This window comes from Callospermophilus lateralis, chromosome 4 (assembly GCF_048772815.1).
Source record: "Callospermophilus lateralis isolate mCalLat2 chromosome 4, mCalLat2.hap1, whole genome shotgun sequence".
Taxonomy (NCBI): Eukaryota; Metazoa; Chordata; class Mammalia; order Rodentia; family Sciuridae; genus Callospermophilus; species Callospermophilus lateralis.
The window spans coordinates 20346150-20357057 of record NC_135308.1 but is presented as its reverse complement, the minus strand read 5'-3'; positions in this window follow the sequence as shown (position 1 = coordinate 20357057).

Below are 10908 nucleotides of genomic sequence, written 5' to 3'. Positions count from 1 at the left end.
CCAAATTTAAAATATTATTAAGAAAAAAAATACTACCCATATTCCCACCATTTTCTACCATACACTCTGTCTTCCTCTCTAATTAAAATGCAGATTTGAACTATTTTTACTACAAATCACTTAGCCAACCTTCTAAACATATTATTTCCTATCTCTCAACTTGGCAAAAAACCTGCTATAATTTTCTTCACATCATGCTCACATACTAATTATCTACCAACTGATCAGGCTTCTGACTTTAAATTTAGTTTATATATAAATTATATAAATCACTTCCTGACTTTAAAATTCCATTTTTTGTTGGTTTAATTAAAAATATTAATTACATTACCAATTTTCTCCTTTTTTGTTAGATCAACTGAAGTCATTTATAATTATTGAAATCTTGCTTTTTTATTTCCAATGTATGAATGCATCATATAGTAATTAGCCATTTTCCAGTTCAAATATATTATTTTCCCATAATTTATTTTTGCAACTGATGATTCATAGAACATGCTTGCTTGTGTACCTTTACATATTTTTTTCTATTTAAACTCTTAAAAATTATTTAAAAATTCTCTTCCAAAATCATTACAATGAATTTAATTCTTATCAGGAATGCACACGATTGTCTTTGCCAACAGTCAACATCTCAGTCTTTTAAAATTCCCTTCTAATATCTAATAGTGATATATCATTAATGTTTTAACATATTTTAGGACATTCTAGAATATATTTATATTGTTAACATGAATTCATTATTACAATGTGTTTCTCCAAATTTGGGGAAAAAAAAGTTGGAGTATCTGCTGTCTCTTGTTATATATTTTTAAATCTGTTTTAGTGAGCTTTTTCACCCCTGTGACCAAAAAATCTGACAAGAACAATTTTAGAAGATGAAAAGTTTATTTGTCACTCATGATTGCAGTCCATAGATGGCTGACTCCATTCAGTAGAGGTCTGAGGTGAGGCAGAATATCATAGAGGAAGGGTATCCAGGGTTAAGCCATTCAGGACATGACAATCAGGAAGCAGAGAGAGTTCTGTTCACCAGGAGAAAAATGCACACCCCTGTGACCTGCATTTTTCATCCTCACCCTATCTGCCTAAAGTCACCACCCAGTTAATCTCTATCAGTGAATTAATCCACTGATTAGGTTACAGCTCTCATAACCTAATCATTTCACCTGTAAATCTTCTTGCATTTTCTCACATATGAGCTTTTGAGGGACACCTCATATCTAAATCACAGTATTATCCTTACAGGAACTCTTTAGACTGCAGACTTTAGATTTTCATCTATGTCTCATGTTGTAAATATTTTCTTTTCATTTTTCATTTTTCATTTGAATTTATCTGTGGCCTATTGTTTAAGACTAAGTTTTAATTTTCATATAGTCTGTTCTGTCTTTAGTTGTTGCGCTTTCTGTGCTGAGATCTGGGTCTTGTTCATGGAAGCTAACTCAGGCTGAATGGAAATACTAATAGCTCTTTCATGTTTGCTCATTTTTTATAACAGTAAAACTGCTTCTCAATGTTTCTTTTAAACCAGGGCTGCACTTTCTACTTCTATTTTGACTTTTCCATGTGATGAAAGTGAGTATTCTTGAAATAACAGCCAACCTTTGATAGGGATAAAGTGTGGAAACAAGAGTGATAGCTTTGTGACATCAACTTTTGTAAAAACTGTCATTTAAAACAGAAACACACATATTGAAGCAAAAGACAGGTTTGCTTCAGTGCATTTGAAGAAAAAATACTTTCAAATATATAAATCTTCTCTGCTCAAATTACATGTGACTGGAACTTGGCAGATAATATATTTAAAAATAATTTACAGTTTTTGTCTCTATTTAATCTTAACTCTTCACTAGTCATCTGGTCATAAGTGGTGTGTCAATTCCTATCTCAGAATATTTTTCACTTCTCACTTTCCCTACAATAAAGGTATTACAAATAGAAATATATGACCTCATTTTATTTAAAATAATTGATTAACCTTATTTTTATGAATTATTTTAAACCAATAAATTCTGTGTACTTTTCAATATCAGTAACCATGAGCAAATTTACAAATCAATCAAAGACATTCAAATTGAAACAGTGAGAATTCACATTAGTTTATTATTATTCATTAAATTAATGATAAAATCCAGGATTGTCAATACTGTTGGGAAACAGACATCATTGTGAGCAAAATTCAAATGACAAAAGACAATTGGATAATATGAAAATATGCATACTATTAATCAGATAATAATCCACCTTTAGGAGTTTATGCTGAAGAAATGATTACATCATAACACCAAGATATGCATATATTATTTGGGGGTGGGTACCGGGGATTGAACTCACAGGCACCAGATCACTGAACCACATCCCTAGCCCTATTTTGTATTTTATTTAGAGACAGGGTCTCACTGAGTTGCTTAGCAACTTGCTGTTGCTGGCTTTGAACTTGCAATCCTCCTACCTCAGCCTCCTGAGTCACTGGGATTACAGGCATGTGTCACTGCACCCAGGTCTGCATATATTATTTTTAAAGTTAGAGTATTAGAAACCACTTAAAAGTTTGTCCTTATTACCTATTGCTATGGAACAAACAACCTCAAAACTTTAAACACTATAAATCATTCTGTAATTGCTCATTATTATTTTGGGAATTGAAAATAGTACTTGCATTGTCAATTTTGTATAGCATTGATGTTTATTTGTTAATTCAACATTATACCCATGTTTCCTGCTAATTTTGGAATGAATAGTCTGGTGGAAGCATGCAGGTATTGTGATTTAGTTCTATTATATTCTCCCAAATGTTCATGTATTGAAAGCATGGTTTCCAATGAGTGCAACAATATATTGAGACAGGCTTTTAGGAAGGGATTGGATCCTTTTGGCTAAGACCTCATTAATTGAGTAATAGTTGATGGGTTAATCTATTGATAGCTAAATGAACTACTGGGAGGTGAGACCTATTTGGAGGAAGTAGATCACTGTGGGCATGTCCTTGAAAGGTATATCTTGTCTGTGGTCCACTCCTCTCCCTCTCTGCTTCCCAACTGAACTGAGATTTCCTCCACCATGCCCTTCCACCATGATGTTTCTGCCTCAGAGTTAGCCAACCAGGACTGAACCTCTGAAACTATGATCCAAAATAAATGTTTCTTCCTCTAAGTCACTCTTGTGAGATATTTTGCTCACAGATATGAAAATTTCACTAACACAAAGGGAAAATATTATATAGTGAGATAACCATTTTTGTAGAAGTGTACAAAATCATGTGGGAGAGATACCTATTTCTGCCTCATAAATTATGGGAGAGTTTTTGTAGATGGTGGCTTCTAAACTTACTACAGTGGATAAATGGAAATTATTTTAATTGGGAGGAGAATTGAAAAGTCACCCCTAGGAAAGCAAAGTCATTGAATAGTCTAGAGCTAGAAAGTATGTGCTCAGATGTTTCTGATTTATGTTTGTTTCTATTCTATGAAATTATGCCTTCTTTTCACATTTTCCTCTCTTCTATTTGTGTAAGGTTACCCACTATTACATCTTAAACTTCACACCATATATTTAGCACATCAAATTTAAGCCTTTAATTTATTTTAATAAATGAATTAAGTAAATTAATTTTTCTCTAAGCAATAGTTAAGTTAACAGACATCTTTGATGCATGGCATTTTTACTAATGATCTGCTTTAAGTAGCTGTTGGTCTTTTATTAATGGTTATTTCAACATTGACATCTGAATTTCTAAATCAATGTATTATTGATTTCTAGCATATTTACATTGTGCTCAGAAATCATACTTCATGAGAATTTTAATTATTTAAAATATGTGATACTTATTTTTCTAAATATAATACTTCACAAACCTAACATATCCTAGAGTAAGCTTTTGTTATTTTCAACCCTTTTACTCTCACAGTTTTCCAAACTCAGTGAATGGTAACAGCATTCAGTGAGGAGTGAAGATTTAAACTTATGTCTGCCTGCTCGCTTTTCTTTTTCTATGAACTTCAAAATCTCTCAAGACTTCTTACCACCCCAACCGTACAACTTTTTTCTAAACTATTATTTCATGTCAAACTGCTAATAATTGGACAGTCCCCACTGGCAGGGGAAACTTTCAAAATGGGATCTTATTTTCAATGAAGCCAAAATGAAACTGAAAAGAGCATTGATCACCCAAGTTTATTCAGTGGCCAAAGAATGAAGAAGCAGGAGTCTCTCTCACAAATCAGCTTTTCAACTCCAGCTACATTGAGAAGTTTTAAAGGATGGGAATAATGAAAAAAAAAAAAAAAGAAAGGGGAATAATATTCATGTTTGTTTTTTTTTTTTTTCTGGAAATAGGTGGAAATATTCCAGGAACTTGTATGCCACCTCTATTCACAGCTTTCATAGTCTGGTGTTTCCCGTCATTGTCACTGGTAGGTGTCTTTAGCCTTGAAGGGGAGAAAAGAAGCTTGAAGTCTAGGTCATGTTAACCCCCCATTATATTCCACACAAAACATTTCTCAGATGTTTAATATTTGCATATGCAGATTTGAGTAGAAATCTGACCCAAAGGTTAGAACAGCAGAGAAGATATAGGCCATATGAAGGAAGAAAATTCAAATCCCTTCTTCCTGTTCTGGTTACCCATCAGACATTTGCAAGCCCAAGAGGAGAATCAGTGTTTACAGCAAAAATGGCCTTCAGGTCCCTGGGAACCATAATGACCATCACCCCATATCAGTGGTGTTAGCCACAGCAAAACTAGTGGGACCTAACCATGCATGGCCTAGTTGTGTGACTTCCAAAATTAATTTTTTTAAGTCAGCTGGGAACAAATGAAGCTAGACTGTTTTATAGATTTTTTTTTTCAGATTTTTCCCTGGTGACCAAATAGATTGGTACAAGAATTTCATCTCTTCTTCCCACTTCTACCACTTTCTCTATTTCTTTTTCTTCCTCTTAACAGCCAAGATGATCCAGTTAACTCTAGTTAAATAAATTTCATTCTCCCTTAAAGTTTACTTATTTAAAGTCCATGTCTCCAAATGAGCCACACACACACACACACACACACACACACAAAGTGATCTTGTTCTTAGCACACTTTTCTATCTTTTCCCCGATTTCATCTGCCATTTTCATCAGCCACTACTCCTTTCACTAGCTCTGTTCCAGCATCATTAACCACGTGACTTTTCCTTGAACTTGTCCGTAACCTCTTTGCTTGTCCAAGCACACATTTTCCTCAGGACTTTTGAATTTAAATACTTTTCTCCAAATGTTTTCTTAGATTACTCATTTATCTATTCTATGTATTTACTAAAATGTCAACCAAAATGTGGGTTTCTCTAACTGTAATATATACAATTGTCTCTCCTCCTTTCCAGGACACTGACTATGGCCTGCTTTGCTTTATTTTTCTCATGCGTCTTTAAATAATATTAATATATCTATTATTAATTTTCATATTTTCCCCCTCCAGTAAATAAACATTTTTGGTAAATAGAACTTTCTTTCCTTGTTATTTTCTAATGCATTTATAAACAAGAAAACTTACCTGAACAGATTAGATATTTAATGGTAATTAATAATTATGTGTTGAGTGGATGAATGCTAAATTACTGGAAGAGAGAATATGATTCAAGAAGTAATATCGGACTTGTATGAAAGAATAAAACTTTGGTAAACTTTGATAAAATAAAGAATCAGACATTGTATACAACAATAATAATTATACTGAAGTTTTTAATTTCAAAAAATGCTTAAGTAGATTAATCAAATTGCATATTTCATCTTCATTGATATGCTCACTGATTATATTGAGGTACTTGAATAGAAAATATCTGTTTGAATTTCTGTATACCATTTTGGTGGGTAAGACAATTTATTTTCACAATATGAATATTTAGTGTACTGGACATTTAAAAGTATCTTAAACACAACTGAATTAATAATTGAATGTATTTCAATAATCCTTACCAAATTTCTACACACAGAAAAGAATCCAATAATTCCATGAGCTAGAAAAGTGTTCTGAAGATAATAGATTTTTCTCTCATTTCAGGTTAGAGTTCACATAAAATATTTCTTAAGGTAAATATGTGGAGTGAAAGCCAAGGTTGATCATGCTGGGAACTATTCCAATACCTCTAAAAACAGTGAGGCAACAAAGCTAACTAAAATCCTCACCACAGAGGACAGCTGCTGGCGTGCACATGCCTTGATTTGAGACTGTGTTCATTAGGTGGCATGTAAGTTCATCTTTTCTGAGAAAAGTTTGCAGACGAGTGAGAAAACTAAAACCTCAATACCACAAAGCTTAACAATAAATGAGTTGCACCTCGAGACAGTTCAGGTGGGAAAGCTCAATCACATGACAGTTAAAAAAATAAATGTTAAAAGACAGCCATTTATTCACATCAAACTAAAAGAACATTATATTGTAAGTCATAGTTTTTAGTTTTAAGGAATATTATCTGAAACTTAAATTACTGATTCATCGGGCCCTATTGTGTCTTAGTTTGCATATTTTTCCTTCCTCAGCCTTAAAATAAACAACTAATACTGACTTCTACACATTACGCATCATTGCCTGGCACTGACACTCTGCAATCATGCAAACAGTACAGAAAATCTTTATAAACATCTTTGTGAACTAATTATTGATGAAATTCATTTGCTTTTATGTTTTTCTTGTAATGCTGCTACATAATAAGATTACACATTAATCAAGGAGTTTGAGTTTTATATTTTTCAAGAAGTGGAGGTATCAATTGGAAAATGGAAAGGACAATAACAGTTCACCCATTGCATTAACATTAAATTTGCTACATATGGTTGTGATCTATACAAGATTATGGCTTATTAGAATTTCTTTTTTGGAGGGTTGGGTTTTGATGGGATAAAATACAAACTCAAATGCTACATGGCAACATCTTATATTTTTGTCTCCTTGATTGCTATAGATGGAATACGGTTTGAGTCTGTACCCCAAAGGATCATATGTTGATATATAATCCTCCTTGTGTGGTATTAAGAGTACAAAAACTTAATTCAAATAGGGGGTTAAGATGTAGCACTTTCAGAAGGTGATTAGAATTAAGTAAAGTCATCAGGGTGGAGTCCCAGTGATTGAGTACTGGTGGCTTTATAAGAAGAGAGGTAGATACCAGAAAGACACATACCCACAAATGCTCCCTATCTCTTACCATATGATGCCCCGAGCTATCTTGGGACTCTACCAACAGGAAGGCTATCACCAGACCTAAGCCCTCAACCTTGGGCCAGAATCATGGACCTGAATAAACTTCTTTGCTTTATAAAGCACCCAGCTTCAAGTATTTCAAGATAGTACCAGAAAATAGACTAATTCACTCCTATACCACTCGTTTCACGTTGGGTGAAATGACTTCCACTATTAAGGTGGATTCCTTGGTGCATCATTCACATCATTCAGAGATCTGAACACTTGGTTTCCCTGTTTTTATCTGGCTATGGATGCTGTACTTGCATATTTACATATAGCAGTGGATGTTAGAGTACCAAGAGATGCTTATCAGATCCTATGAAGACCAAACATTCCTCCCTCATCCTATTATAAATCTTCAATAGACCTATATCCTTATGACAGTCAGCCTCCTTTGATCCATCCAGTTGTGTTAACTCCTTTCCATGGCTATTGGTCTACTGGCACGAAAAGCCTAAACTGAGGAGGTAGTAACTGCTTTTAAAAATCCCTCATCGGAACTGCCCTATCTCTGGAAACCAAGGAGTGTTCCTGCATCCCTTTAGGAAAACAAAAAGTTTCTGCCTCACTGGAAACTAGGAGTTCATGAGCTTAATGTTACAGGCTGATGAGTAAAAATATCCCAAAGGAGCTTTTAGAATTTATGGTCACTTCCACCTCTACTCCTTGATTCCCAGACTCATGTTTTGTACCAATGTGGGTTAAGAATGGTACAACAGTCATAGTTTAAGTTATATTCCATATTCAGGATTTAAAGTATCATCTTCAAGCTTGCTCCTCAGCTATGTCTTCCAGAATGCTTTCTATTAAGTCAAACACTTATATGTGATGCCTTTTATCATAAGATCATAGAATTCCATGATGTGATCACCACCACATCATTGGTATGATGTTATGGGGACTCCCGTGTCATAGTACACTTACTCTTTGAGCCCTTAAATAGTAGTGCTGGATGAGGCACTGCAGATTAAACATGAATATTCATAAAAAGAATAAATAGCAATCCTGATTAGTCCATCATTGCTACTTCTTGGATGGAAAATTTTCCATGTAATTAACTTGTCCTCAGAAGGCTTATTGATCTGGATGAGAGATGGTACCACATCAGGCATTCAACCTCATTATCTCCTGGTGAAAGAATTAATAATCTTGCAAAGTCAGTGATTATTTGTATTTGAAAGAAACCCATATCAGCCCTATGAAATTCTACATCTCCACCACATGCCTATTCCACTTTTAAGCTTGTTGTATATGTATGTGGAGGCTGAGGATAGAGACTGAATGACATCTACTAGCTAAGTCATCCTGCTCATCTGATTATTTAGTGTCTTTCTATAGTAAATGACATCTGATAGGAATTGATGCTCTTCACAAAAGTTTGTCCCTAAAGATTTCCTTGTAGATGATTTTTCCAAAAGACAATTTGAGGTTTCATTTAATCATAGAAGGTGGCCATTCTTTTTCCCAGATCTCGTCCTAATGGATCTTATAACTCAATCATTCTACATTTATTTCTTTACTAGATTTAGCAATTGAGAGCCTGTATATGTATAAATCTCTGCAGATTTGCTACTTTTATTTTATTTGTAAAAAGACATTTCATATTAGTTGGAATAGCCCATTTATGAATAAACTTTGTTAAACATATATCCTAAAGTATATTAAACAGTATACAATAGAAATTCAGCAGATTAGATAAAGAGGAATGAAGGGAGGGAGGGGGATATAAATAGGAAAGACAGTGAAATGAATGAAAAAATATTATATTAAGAAAAAAGATATTTGGATTTGAATAATTTCAAATATTTGGATTATTCTAAAATCACTCTTATTACTGGTGCATAGAGTTACTATTTTATTTAGACAATTTGACATGTCCTAGAAAATGTAATGTTTCAGTCAATTTAGTTTCTGGAAAGAAAATGAATTCTACCAGAGGGATAGATTATTTATTTTAGAGAACCCTGATATTTTTTTTCTTTGCATGTTTAATATAAAAGTCACTGTATTCAATATATTAAGTCAGGTTTGAGTTTTGAATTTCCCCAAAATTCTGTGCTGAACATGCACAATACCTTAATTACCTACAATCAGATGATGGTTCCTTTACCTACAATCAGGTGATGGCTCCTTTATTGAATTTTACAGGACTGTTGCATTGTAATGCTACACCAGGTTATAGAAATATGAAAGAAAGTAACAATAATTGATTTTTGTTAATATTAAATGGTTATTCTTAGAAGTATGAAATTTACAAATTGTAGTAACATCATTTTAAAGGTGGTTTTATTAGAAAACTCTAAGTATGTTTTATCTAACATAGTTGAATCCTGAATTTTTTTAGAAGCAAGCAGGTGAAACTCTGGTACCAGATCAAAGTTAGTCTTTGATAGGTTTTAATGTTTAGACATTGTTAATACTCCACATGCCTTAATGTATTCATGTTTATTGAAGTGAGTTTTGATCATCTGAATTCTTATAAACTCTGTTTCATTTAATCTCCTTAGATCTGTAGTGTTTTGTCCATAGGATTTGGGGACTATAACTAATATCTTGGTAGTTTATCAGGTCACATATATACTATAAGTACAAAAATGTCCAGATGCATTTTGAGCAGATCATGCCTAGTGATTGCAATGTACTTTTTATGAAACCAGCTCTTATCTATTATATTTGCACTCATGTGCCAATGACAATAAACAGGTATTCTTATAATGAAGCCAAATTATCAGAGTTTGTAACTTTGAAAAGGAAATAAGATGAACATAAACTTTCAATACTTAAGTAGTAAATCAAAGGACATAGGGTTCCTTTTCCCTCTGGACATGTAGAATTTACTATATTGGAACTTTGCCTTTTATTACCTTCTTTTATAATTTGATACAACCAGTCTTTTCTTTAACCAAAATTTTTATTTTGCTAGCCTCAAGTTGATTTGTCCTCTATCTTGCTTTTCAGACAAGTTTATATTTTATTCTGAAGGATTTCATATTCTATCGCATTGAACAATTATAGCAGCATCTTTAGCAATAAGAACACTATTTGTTCATGCTAAATTGTCAATATTTTCCTTGGAAATTTAGATTAAAAAACATGAATTTTAGGGTACCTGTGTTTACCTAGAAACAACATCTTTCAGATCTTTTGTTGGGGATTTTAGACAGTAGTCTTTGTATTTCTTAATCATCATGGGGCATTGTATTTTTGTTTGTTTGTTTGCTTGTTTGTTATATAGATTTTAAAATTTATTTATTATAATTAGTTATACAGAACAGTAGAATGCATTTCAATTCATAGTACACATATAGAGTACAATTTTTTATGTCTGATTGTAAACAAAGTAGAGTAACACTATTCGTGTCTTCATATATGTACTTAGGGTAATGATGTCCATCTTATTCCATCATCTTTCTTACCCTCCTGTCCCTTCATTCCCCTTCCTCCCCTTTGCCCTATCTAAAGTTTACTGCCATCCCTCCCACCACCCAGCATCCTCATATCAGAAAAAGTATTCTGGGATGGGCTAACTTCATTTTGCATAATATTCTCCAGCTCCATTCATTTACCTGAAAATGCCATGATTTTATTATCTTTTATTGCTGAGAAATATCCCATTGTATATATATATAAACCACAGCTTCTTTATTCATTCATCTACTGAAGGGCATCTAGGCTGGTTC